This window comes from Dipodomys merriami, unplaced genomic scaffold (genome assembly GCF_024711535.1).
Source record: "Dipodomys merriami isolate MVZ:Mamm:240054 unplaced genomic scaffold, mDipMer1.0.p SCAF_1893, whole genome shotgun sequence".
Classification (NCBI taxonomy): Eukaryota; Metazoa; Chordata; class Mammalia; order Rodentia; family Heteromyidae; genus Dipodomys; species Dipodomys merriami.
In genome coordinates this window covers 10,290-22,493 of record NW_027203263.1, presented here as the reverse complement: position 1 = coordinate 22,493, position 12,204 = coordinate 10,290, and the positions used below count along the sequence as shown (strand labels likewise).

General features: G+C 45.5%; 1 long non-coding RNA gene across 2 annotated transcripts; it reads right to left on the bottom strand.

Moving 5' to 3' along the window:
• Positions 1-319: 319 nt before the first annotated feature.
• LOC138830329 (uncharacterized) lies at positions 320-10,987 on the bottom strand. Of its 2 annotated transcripts, XR_011372998.1 has the most exons (6): positions 10,905-10,987; positions 10,269-10,493; positions 5,403-6,470; positions 4,861-4,976; positions 1,865-2,018; positions 320-414 (listed from the first exon to the last, which is right to left on the bottom strand). It is a non-coding gene; the product is annotated as an uncharacterized lncRNA (long non-coding RNA). The 2 variants fall into 2 exon arrangements; XR_011372997.1 differs by lacking the exons at positions 10,269-10,493; positions 10,905-10,987 and having other exon boundaries at positions 5,403-6,750.
• Positions 10,988-12,204: the final 1,217 nt, after the last annotated feature.

The window sequence follows — 12,204 nt, the reverse complement described above, 5'->3', positions numbered from 1 at the left end:
ACATTGCTTCCCTCACCAGAAACCCATCTCATTCTTTGATCTGAGCTCTTCTCCTCAAATACCCCTGAGCTGGGCCATTGATTTGACGAGAGCTGTAGCCCATCTCCTCGTGAATTCCTCCTCAGTTGGCTTTGCTAGCTCAGCCTCCTGACCCCAGTGCACACATAGCAAAGACCAGGTGTGCCCAACTCCTCCCCATCACACCCTTGTCTCCCAAGGGTAGCATCAGCCCTCAGCAGTACCTCTGTGTGGAAAGTCTGATGCCTGTGGATGAATCAGCAAAATAATCCTGGGGCAAAGGGTCATATTCAGTCTTACCAAATTTCTCTATGTCCTAGGAAGGGTCCATCCACAGGTACCATTGTAACTCCATGGTTTCTCAGGTGTCTTGCTTCCTTCCAAGGCTTCTCTCCTCTAGTTGAATGGAAGAAAAAATGTTTTATTTTGTATACTTTGTAATGTCAGACATCACCTTTGCAAGTTTAGAGTGTTCTAATATTTGAAACTCAGTTTTCTCCCCACTGTGGTTCCATGAGGACAAAAATCATGCCCTACTAGTCTTCCATGAGACCTATAGGCTTCCCCTGGGAACTGCCAGGGGAAAGGAAGCACCATGCCCAAAGCCTGGTGCTCTGGGAAGGGGGTGTCAGCTGAGGGCCTCTCTGGGGACTCACAGGATCTCTACTAAGATCAGACACCTCTCAGGGCTGACCCCCTAGCACTGTGAAAATGTAATTCTCTACCTGTCCATTCTCCACTTGCAGCCCAAACCAACACCCTTTCCTTCCCCAAACATTTGTAAGTTGTCCCTCACACAAGTACACAAATTCCTTTGTAAAAACAAAGAAACCAACTGAAGGCTGAAGGCTCATGTGTGTAACCCTAATTATTTCACATGCTGACACTGAGAAGATTTCAGATAAAGCCAGCTTGGGCAGACTCCATGTCCAACGCAGTAGAAATATCAGACCTAGAGGTGTGACTCCACTGGGAGAATACTAGAGAGAAACATGCCCATGGCCAAGAGAGAGAAACTGAGGGAGGGAGAGAGAGGGATGGAGAAAGAGAACTCAAATGAACAGAGAGAATAACAGAGAAAAATACATACATACACACATACATAAAGACAGAGAAACAGATTCAGGAGAAAGGAGCTCGTTAGAAGGAATGGAAAATGGAGAAAAAATGATTAGAAGGAGGAGAGTAGGGGAAGTCAAGGAATGTGGGCATAAGAGAGATGACAGACAGTAGAAGGAGGCTGCAAGGAAAGGACACAGAGGGAAAGGAGACAGAAAGAGAAAAGAACAAACTTCAAGCCTTACTTCCAGCACACTCCCAAATGCATACACATGATAAACTAAAAGAAAGACAATAAAAAGTATGGAAAAATAATGGACATAACAGTACTTCCCTCCCCACCCACCCTTCACTGAAAACTGATTGGTGAGGAGTTCTGGATTCCTTACATTCCTGCTCTCAGCTCTCCTGCAGCATCAGTATCAACCCTGTCTTGCACCAGGTACCCATTATTTGGCCTATTTTGGCCCTTATTTTTTCTCTCACCAGAAACCCATCTCATTCTTTTCGAAGAGTTCTGTTCCACAAATACCCCTGAGCATTTCCACTGATCCACCAGGAACCCCAACCCTCCTTCTTGATGTTAATCTCATCAGTCTGCTCTGCAGTCTCAGCCTCCTGACCCAGTGTACACATATAAAACACCAAGTGTGTCCAACCCCTCCCCATCACACACTTGTCACCCAAAGGCAGCATCACTCCTCAGCACTGCCTCTGTGTGCAAATCTAATGCCCTGGCTGACCTAATACAAATATCCTAGTAGTGAAGGCTCATATTCAATCTTACTGAATTTCTGTTCTTGTGGGAAGCCAGCCATCCTACGCAGGGTCCATCCACAGGTGTGATCTATCCACAACCCCAGTCCATCCAGCCCCATCCATCCACATGCACAGTAGATCACCATGCTTCCTCAGTTGAACTGTTCCTTGACCACCTCTACCTGAAAGGAAGGGAATGTATTTTAATTCAAACACTCGGTCATTCCAAAATTGAACTCTTGATTTCAGAATGTTCAAATATTAAAACTTGGCTAAGTTAGATCTTTGGTTCTGTAAGGGGAAGAACTGGGCTCTGAATTCCTCTATGTGGCTTAGTCTTTAACTGGGAACTGCCAGGGGAAAGGAAGAACCATGCCCAAAGCCTGCTGTTTTGGGAAATGGGGAGTCATCTGTGGGCCTCTCTGGGGACTCATAGAATCTCTACTAAGACTCTAACACCTTTCAATGCACTTGTACAGTGCACAAGTTAACCTTCCTTGTCCATTTACACCAACCCACCATCCTCTTCCTCCCAAAACGATTTGTAAGGTAACCCTCACACAGTGGTTCCTCAGAAAAGTACACAAATCCCTTTCATATGAGAGAACGAAACCTTTGCCGTACCAGACTAACAAAGCCCAATGCATTCTCTGATGCTGTAGGCTCTTGCCTGTGATCTTACCTATCCCACAAATTGCCACCTAGAAGACTGCATTTACAGCAAGTCTGGGAAAATTAAGTAGAGAAATGCAAACCTGGAAGTGTGACTCAAGCAGTGAATCAGACATGACCATGAAAACTGAAAGAGAAAGAAAAAAAGGGAGAAAGACAGAGAGGGAGAAGGGGAGAGATAAGGAACACCAGAGAGCAGGAAGAGAAGGTGAGGGAATGAGAAGAGGGCATGAGAAGAGGGAATGAGAATGAGGGCATGAGAAGAATAAGAAGAGGGACAGGGGAAATAGAGTAGGAGTAGTTATGGGGGGCATAAAAACAAGGTTAAGAGAGAGGGCAGAAGGGGGAAGGTGAGAAAAGTGGAGAGAGTACAGAGAAGGAAAGGAAACAGAGCATAAGAAAAAAGCATGGATGTACCAGCACACACTCACAAACACATATACACAACAAACAAAACTGAAAAAATAAAAGAAAATGGATTGAGAAATCATGGAAATCAATGGTAATTCTCTCCCACCCCACTTCTTCACTGAAGAATGGTCCATGTGGAATTCAGGATTCCTCAGCTCCTGTCATTTCTCCTTTACATTTAGTGTCCACCCTGTCATTTCTCATGTACCCATCTTTTCCCTCTTGTGGCACTCATTGAATTTTTCACCAGAATCCCATTTTGTTCTTTCATGGGAGATCTGCTCTCCCCAAAGAGCCCTGAGCAGTACCACTGATCCACCAGGAGCCCCAGCCCTCCTCTTGCTGCTAAACTCATTAGTCTCCTCTGCAGGTTCAGCCTCCTGACCTATTGTACACATAGAAAAGGCCAGATTTTCCCAACTCCTCCCCATCAAACACTTGTTACCCAAAGGCAACATCAGTCCTCAGCACTGCCTCTGTGTGCAATTCTAAATGCCCTAGGTGAACCAATACAAATATTGTAGTGTGAAGGCTCATATTCAATCTTAACAATTTTTTTTCTTGTGGGAAGGCAGTCATCCCATGCAGGGTCCATCCATGGGTGTGGTCCATCCACAACCAAAGTCCATCCAGGCTATGTCCTTCCATAGGCCCCAGTTTATCTCTATAATTCCTCAGGTCTCCTGTTCCTTGATCACCTCTAGCTGAAAAGAGGGGAGTATGTTTTAATCACTTTGTGATTCCAAAAAAGTCATCCTTCCCTGTCCATTTACACCAACGCATCACTGCCTTCCTTCCACAACCATTTGTAAGGTGAACCATACACAGTTGTCCCTCACATAAATACACAAATACCCTTTCAAAATAGAGAAACCAACCTTTGCCACACCAGATTAACAAAGTCAATTGCATTCCCTGATGCTGTAGGCTCTTGTCTGTAATCCTACCTATCTCCCAAGTTGACAACTTGAAGACTGCATTTACAGCAAGGCTGGGAAGATACCATCTTCAAGTAACTAGAGAAATGCAAGCCTGGAAGCGTGACTCAAACAGAAGAGAACCAGACATATCCATGAAAACTGAGAGAAGAAAGAGAAAGACAGAGAAGGAGAAAGGGAAAGAGGGAGAGATGTGTAGAGAGAGAAGGAGTGAGGGAGGGGGAGGGAAAGAGAGTGAGACAGATTTAAGAGCAGGAAGAGAGGGAGAGGAAATGGTAGAGGGTAGGAGAACAAGTAGAGGGACAGGAGAAGTAGAATAGGAGTAGGTATGGGAGGAATGAAAACAAGGGAAGGGAGATGGCGGGGCAAGGCAGGGGGAAGGTGAGAAAAGTGGAGAGAGGACAGAGAAGGGAAAGGAAACAGCATAAGAATAAAAGCACTGAGATGTAGCAGCACACACTCACAAACACATACACACAACAAACATACAAAAGGAAAAAATTAAAGCCATCTTACAAATCAACAGTAATTCCTTCCCACCCACCTTCTTCACTGAAGAACGGCCCATGTGGAATTCAGGATTCCTCAGCTCCCTTCTTAACCTGCCTCCTGTCACTTCTCCTTTACATTTAGTGTCCACCCAGTCATTTACCCTGTACGCATCTTTTCCCTCATGGAGCCCTTATTTGGTCTCTCACCAGAATCCCATTTTGCTATTTCAGGGGAGATATGCACTCGAATAGCCCTGAGCTGGACCACTGATCCAACAGGAGCTCCCGTCCACCTCCTGCTGAAAATCTCATCAGTTTTCTCTACAGGCTCAGCCTCCTCACATCAGTGCACACATAGCAAAAGCCAGGTGTGCCCAAATCCTCTCTATCACACACTTGTCACCCAAGGGCAGACAGCAGGAGCTTGCACCAAACCTTCTCTGTGGAAATCTCATGGCCCTGGCTAAACCAATACAAATAACCCAGTGCTGGAAGGACATATCCAATCTTACCGAATTTTCCCTCACGTCCAGATGCAGTCATCTCAGGCAGGGTCCATCCACAGGCACCACTATATCTTCATACTTCCTTAGGTCTCTTGCTCATTCACAGGTTTCTCCACCTCTTGCTGACAAGGAGGAAAAGTATTTAATTCATACATTTTTGTCATTCAGAATGGGCTCTGGATGTTCAGAATGTTCTCAGACTTGAAACTCTGTTCTCCTAGCAAGATGATTCGCTAAGGAAAAAAATTGGGCTCTGGTATTCTTCCATGAGGCCTAAAGACCTCAAATAAGAACTGATCAAAGCCTGGTGTTCTGGAGAAGGGGGTGTCAGTGGGAGGACTCTGCGGATGCATAGGTTCTCTACAAAACCTCTGACTTCTCTCTGTGCTGACATACTTGCACCATGCACGTTTTTTTCTCCCTGTCCATTCTGCCCCAAAATCCATCAACCCTTTCCTTCCCCTACCATTTTCAAGCTGTCTCTTACACCTTGATGGACAGCCCTCAGATAAGTACCTAAATCCCTTTTCTCAATCAGAGAAACAAACCTGTGCAACACCAGGTTAACGAGGTCAGAAGCATTGCTGCTGATGGTGGATCATGCCTGTAATCATAGTTCTCCCAGAAGCTGATGCTCAGAAGATCACAGTTAAAGCCATCCTGGGCATACTCCATTTTCAATTAAGAAGAAAAATGTTGGCTTGGACTCAAGTGACTCAAGTGGTAGAGCACCAGCTATGAACATGCAAACTCAAAGAGAAAGATATAGAGGGGTAGGAGAGAAAAAGATTTGAGGCAGAGGAAGAGAGAGGAAACAGAACAAGAGAAGAGGGAAAGGGGAAGAAGAGGAGAAGATGAATGACCTGGAGGGAAGTTAGCTGGAAAAGGGGAGAGAGACAGGCAATGGAAAGAAAAAAGAGACAGCAAAGGAGACAGAGAAAGAGAAAATCACTGAGTTCAAGTGCCAGTACCAGCACACACTCACAAACACATGCATACAACAAACAAAAAGAAAGTAAATAAAACAAAAGGACTGAGACAAGATGGAAATCAACATTACTTCCCTGCCCACCCTCCTCTTCACTGAAGATGGTTCCATCCAGAGTACAAGAGTCCTTAGCTTCCTCCTCTCAGCTCTCCTTCAGCATCAATGTCAACACTGTCTATCACCAAGATGCCTGCTATATGACCACTCTGGCCTCACTGCTTCTCTCACCAGAAACCCATCTCATTCTTTGAGAAGAGTTCTGTTCCCTAAATACCCCTGAGCGGCACCACTGGTCTACAAGGAGCCACAGCCTTCCTTCTGCAAATCTCATCATTATGCAGTGCAGGCTCAGCCCTCTGAGTCCAGTCCCCTCATAGCAAAGGCCTGCTGTGCCCAAGTCCTCCCCATCCCACATTGTCACCCAAGGGCAGCATGGGCCCTCAGCACTGACTCTCTGTGCAAATATAGTGCCCTGGCTGAACCAAAACAAACATCACAGTGATGAAGGCTCACATCCACTCTCACCGGATTTCTGTTCATGTGGGAAGGCAGTCAGCTCAGACAGGGTCCATCAACAGGCACCATTATATAGGCATGCTTTCTCAGGTCTCCTGTTCCTTCACCACCTCTAGGTGAAAGGAAGGGAATTTATTTTAATTCATTCACTTTGTGATTCCTAAAATGGAGATGTGACATTTAGAATAGTTGAATATTTGTGCTGGGAAGGTGGCTCAGTGGTAGAACGCTTGCCTTGCATGCATGAGGCCCTGGGTTCGATTCCTCAGCAAAAAGAAAAAAGCCGGAAGTGGTGCTGTGGCTCAAGTGGTGGAGCACTAGCCTTGAGCTGAAGAGCTGAGAGAAAGTGCCTAGGCCTGAGTTCAGGCCCCACGACCGGACCCCCCCCACAAAAAAAGAATAGTTGAATATTTGAACATCAGCTCCCCCAGCATGCCAGTTTCCTCAGCAGAAAAATTAGGGTCTACTCTTCCATGAGGCCTAGACACTTCCCCTTGGAACTGCCAGGGGAAAGGAAGCATCATGCCCACAACCTTGTGCTCTGGGGAAGCGGGTGTCAGCTGGGGGCCTCTCAGGAGACTCCCAGAATCTCTACCAAAATAGAACATTCAGCGCTGACCCTTTGTGCAGTGCACATGTCCCTTCCTCCCTGTCCATTTGCACACTATGCCACCACCCCCTTCCTTCCACAACCATTTGTAAGGTGTCCCTCACACAGCTGTCCCTTACATAAGTACACAAATCCCTTTCATAATAACTGAGAAAACAACCTCTGCTACACCAAACTAACAAAGTCTAATGTGTTTGCCTGATGCTGGAGGCTTTTGCCTGTAATCCTAGCTATCCCACAAGTTCACCTGTAAGATTACAGATACAGCAATTCTAGGAAATTCCATCTTCAATTAACTAGAGAAATGAAAGCCGGGAGGTATGACTCAAGTGGTAGAGAACCAGCTATGACCATACAAACTGAAAGAGAGAAAGAGAGAGACAGAGAGAGGAGAGACAGAGAAACAAACATTGTCAGAGACTGATTCAAGAGCAGGAAGAGAGGGAGACCGAATGGAACAGGAAGATTTCAGGAGGAGGAAATAGGAAGAGAAGAGGAGAGAGAAGAATGAAAGGGGAAGAATACGAGGAATGTAAGAGGGAGAAAGAAAAGTAGGGAAGGTAGATGGAATGGGGTGGAGAGCTGAGAAGGGGAAGATAAGGAGAGAGAGTAAAGGAGACAGAGAGAAAAGCACTGAGTTCAAGTCCCAGAGCCAGTACAGGTGCACAGACACAAACACACAACAAACAAACATGGAGAGAAAAGAAAAAGCATTGAGAAATCAAGGAAATTCACAGTACTTCCCTCCCCACCCACCCTCTTCACTAAACACTGGTCCATGTGGAGTTCAGGATTCCTCAGTTCCTTTCCTGGCCATCCTCCTCTGAGTTGTAATACAGCATCAGTGTCAGTCCTGTCTTTCAATAAGGTGCCCATCCTTTACCCTCTTTTGGCCCTCCTTGGGCTGTCCTTTGGCCCCTCCTTTTGGCCCACCAGAATCCCATCTCATTCTTTGAGGGGAGATTTGCTTCCCAAATGGCCCTGAGCTGAATCTGATTTACCAGGAGCTCCAGCTCACTTCCTTCCACAAATGTCATGTGTGCTCTGCAGGTTCAGCCTATTGACTCAGAGCACAAATAGCAAAGGCCACGTGTGCCCAACTGCTCCCCATCACTCCCTTGTTAAACCCCCCCCCCCCCCCCCGGTAGCTGAGCCAACACATATAACGCAGTGGTCGAGGGCCACATCCAATCTTACCGAGTTTCTGCTCATGCTCAGAAACAGTCAGCCCAGCCAAGGTCCACCCACTAGCAAAGCCCACCCAGGCATCCATCCACAGGCACCACTGTATCTCCATACTTTCTCAGGAATCCTGCTCCTTCACAGGTTTCTTCACCTCTACCTTGAAGGAAGGGGTATCATTCTACTTCATATATTTTGCCAGTCTAACAGGAACTCTGGTTGTTCAGACTGTTCTCTTATTTGAAACACAGCTAACCCAACATTCTGGTTCCCCTTAAAGAAAATGGGGGCTCCTGGGGAGGGGGAGAAGTTGCAAATCAAACAACCTGTCTAGGTAATAGGGTCTCTTTGACTGTGAGCAAATAAACAAGTCTGAAATAAGGGATTCTTGGATGATGGTATTATGTTGGGATAATGATGAGGTTTAGATAGAAATCACACCCACAGAAAACTGCATTGAATAGGAGGAAAGTTGGGGCAGAAACCACTGACAGTGTATGGGGTGAATGGAGACAGGTCCCTCTCCATTCCCAGTGAAGATTTGCTCTTATGTTCCAACCCAGCCAGTGTACCTAGTGTGCTCAGGAGTTGTACCCTTTCACCTGAAGACTGCTGAAAGAGAAGCAGAGTCCAGGATGCCTCTTGCCCCTCAGATCCATGGGCTCCTATAGCATCAAGGGTCTCACTTTAAACCTAAATAAATGAACTTGAAAGTAAATAGGCAGACAAGCAACATACATAAAAGGTGAGATGATGACCTGCTGCAGCATTTGGGACAAAAGCATCTTTAGTGTTCAAGGGACAAATGTGAAAGGTTGTTCAATGAAGTGACAATACTCAAGTAAGGGATCGATGTGGAATTAGCCAGCTCAGAAAGTACAGGCAGCTTGAGATCACCTTTCAGCTTATCTTTTAGCATTGGAAAGCCAGTGCAGTGTCCTTTCTTGGGAAGGAATCCCAGCTGGAGAATCCCCTAGCACTTGTCACACAACCTGGCCATGCTGGCCAGAGACTTCTGCAGTGTGAACTTTCTGCATGACTCCTTCTCCTCCTGCAGCTCTTCAAATCCACACCTCTCAGATTTTCCACAACCCAGTTAGAGTCACCCTGAAAGTCTGAGTTTGGTGGTTTTCAATTGTGCTGTTTCAGAGTTCTGCACCACTTTCTCTGGGACAGCTTTACTTTCAATCTGTGGACATTACTTTGGGGCCTTCACACAGCAGCAGATTCTGCGAAATATGGTGACTATCCTGTTAGCCACCCTCCTCCAGCCCTGTCTAATATTCCACCTGGGGGCTGTGGCCTCCCCCTAAGGCTGCCCAGAGGGAAGGGCATTTTCCACTGAGTGTGAATGCTCCATTCTGTCAAGCAGCTAAAAGAATCCTGGCCCAACATTAAGCTGGAACTGTAGCTCTGCAGGGAGTAGAGAGGAAAGACAAGCAGACTGGCACTTCGGGTTTTATTGAGAGGTAACTGATCATCATCATTGTGTAACTGAAATTCTGAGGACAAGCTGAAGGCGTTATGTCCTGCAAAAAAGCTGGCTCTCCTTTGTGGAGGGAGAGTTGTGGTGGGATTGTCCTCAGGAGTTGTGCCAGATGGACTATCCAAAAGCATCAGTTTTGATTCCACAATTCTGGCATTCTCTTTTAAGTTTTCTTGGATGAGCAGGTAGGTGCCCATGGCTTCATTGAATTCTCTGTCCTGGATTGCCTTTTCAATGCCAGCTACATTGTACCCCATGTCACACATGACTCTGACAATGCGATCCAGCTTGCCAGGCAGTGGCTCATCAGGAAGCAGGCCAAATCCCACACCTAGAGCCAGCCATGGGTGTTCCATTATCTCCTCAATAGCAGGCCTCAGATTGAAGTCCACAGTCAGCAGTTTAGAAAGGAGATCTTGTCTCTTTGCAGATAGGTGAAGGGGAACAGTGTACTGGCCTCTAGGACTTGTAACCCTATGTCAGCCATATTACTCCCCTCAAATGGGAACTTTCTCATTGTCATCACATACAATAGCACGCCTAAGTCCCAAATGTCCACCTGGTACCCATCGAACATTTTGTGTAGGAACATTTGTGTAGGTCACCCTGTCACTCAGCCCAAATTCACTGACCTTGACATTGAGATTGGCATCCAATAGGATGTTGTTGGCCTTCAGGTCTAGGTGTGCAATTCCATTCTCATGAAGGTAGTCAACAGCACTCGTGATCTGTTTGAATAGCCTCCTGGCTTCAAACTCTAAAAGGTAGCTGGAGGAGGATTTTTTGATCCACCTCAAGAGATGACCCCGAGTGGCCAGCTCAGTGACAAGGTACACACAGTCTTCATTCTCCATCACCTGGAATAATCAGATGATGTGTGGGTGACGTACAGTTTTCACAAAGGCCACCTCATTTTCTATCTCATGGCTTTCCAGCTCTTTCTTTCAGAGAACTTTGACCACCACTGTGGTGTCTGTGAGGCGGTGATGGGCCAGATTGACATAGCCATAGCAGCCATAGTCGATGATCTCTGTCAAGTTGTACAGTGATCAACTCCTTCTTGGGGGAAGAGCTAAAGGAGACTTTGTTGTACATTACCATCTTTCAGCTGAGATGACAAGTGATCAAGCTTAACTATTACCTAAGATGATCTCAATGAAGTTGCCAACTAATAAATCTTACGAAAAGGTAAACTAACAAGTAAATACAACCCCCAGACTAGTAAATGAAATCCCCAAACCCAAACAAGACAAACACAACCCCCATACCCAAAGAAAGCAACCAAGTAGCTCTGACTTAGTCCAGCGGGTCACCAAGGAAAAGCTCCCAGTGCTGTAACTGACAGAGTTGGAGGGCAATTGCCTCTTATGTATCCTGCTGGGCATACCTCACAATGGCCTGTGACATCAGGAGGAACTGGACCAATCAGAAGTCAGGCCATTGACATCAGTGAGAAAATGGGCCAATCAGAGCCCAGGGCAAACCCACCGGCAGTTATGCACTTGGGCCAGGAGGATCATTGTCAAGGAATTCTGGGCCCATCCACAGATGCTTCTACTGCTACCATGGCAACCATGTGAGGACCACGAGGACATTGGCCAATGGCCCTTGTCCTACTTGGAGACTAGGCATTCTAGGATGGCCACGGTGGGGACATCTCTCAGTGGAGCCTATCCTTGGGCAGAAGTGAAAACACTGCCCTTTTCACTTAACATGGTCTATATCTAATTACAACCTACCCTGAGATTGGAGACTTTGTAATGACTCAACTCAGCTTCTAAATGAGAAGAGACCAGACACCCAGGATTAAATGATAGTTTTATCCAGATCTGTCATTCTCATTTCTGTTCCTAGTTTGTATGGTTTCCTGTGCTTCTTTGTAACTTTTTTTTCATGTTTTTTTTTCAATCTTTATTTGTCCCTCACAGGTCAGAAAAAAAGTAATTTGCTTTTATATCTTTAGTACAGTTGTGTCAAATTTTAATATAACTGTTCTAATAAAAACCATATATGAAATATAAGTATCTCAGAAGCAGACTCCGATTTTATGGACCTGAAGTTTATTCTACTTGAGAGGTCATTTATTCATACATATAAATATATGTATATATGTATACATACATACATACATATATATATGTATGTATGTATATATATATATATATATATATATATATATATATATATAGGTCATGGAGCTTGAACTCTGGACCTGGGCGCTGTCCCTCAGTTCTTCAGCTATGGGTTAGCACACTACCACTTGAGCCACAGTGCCACTTGTAGTTTTTTGGTGGTTTATTGGAGATAAGTATCTAATGGACTTTCATGTCTGGACATTCTTTCAATTGCTATCCTCAAATCTCAGTCTCTTGAGTAGCTAGGATTGCAGGCATGACCTAGCACTGGCAAGATATCTCACAGGTTTTTTTTTTTATTATGAAAATATTGTACAGAGTGGTTACAATTACATGGGCAAGATAATGAGTACATTTCTTATCAAGCATTGTAGCCTTTGTTTCCCCTTCCCATCCCTTCTCATCCTCCATCCCTGCTCATCCTCCCTCCCAC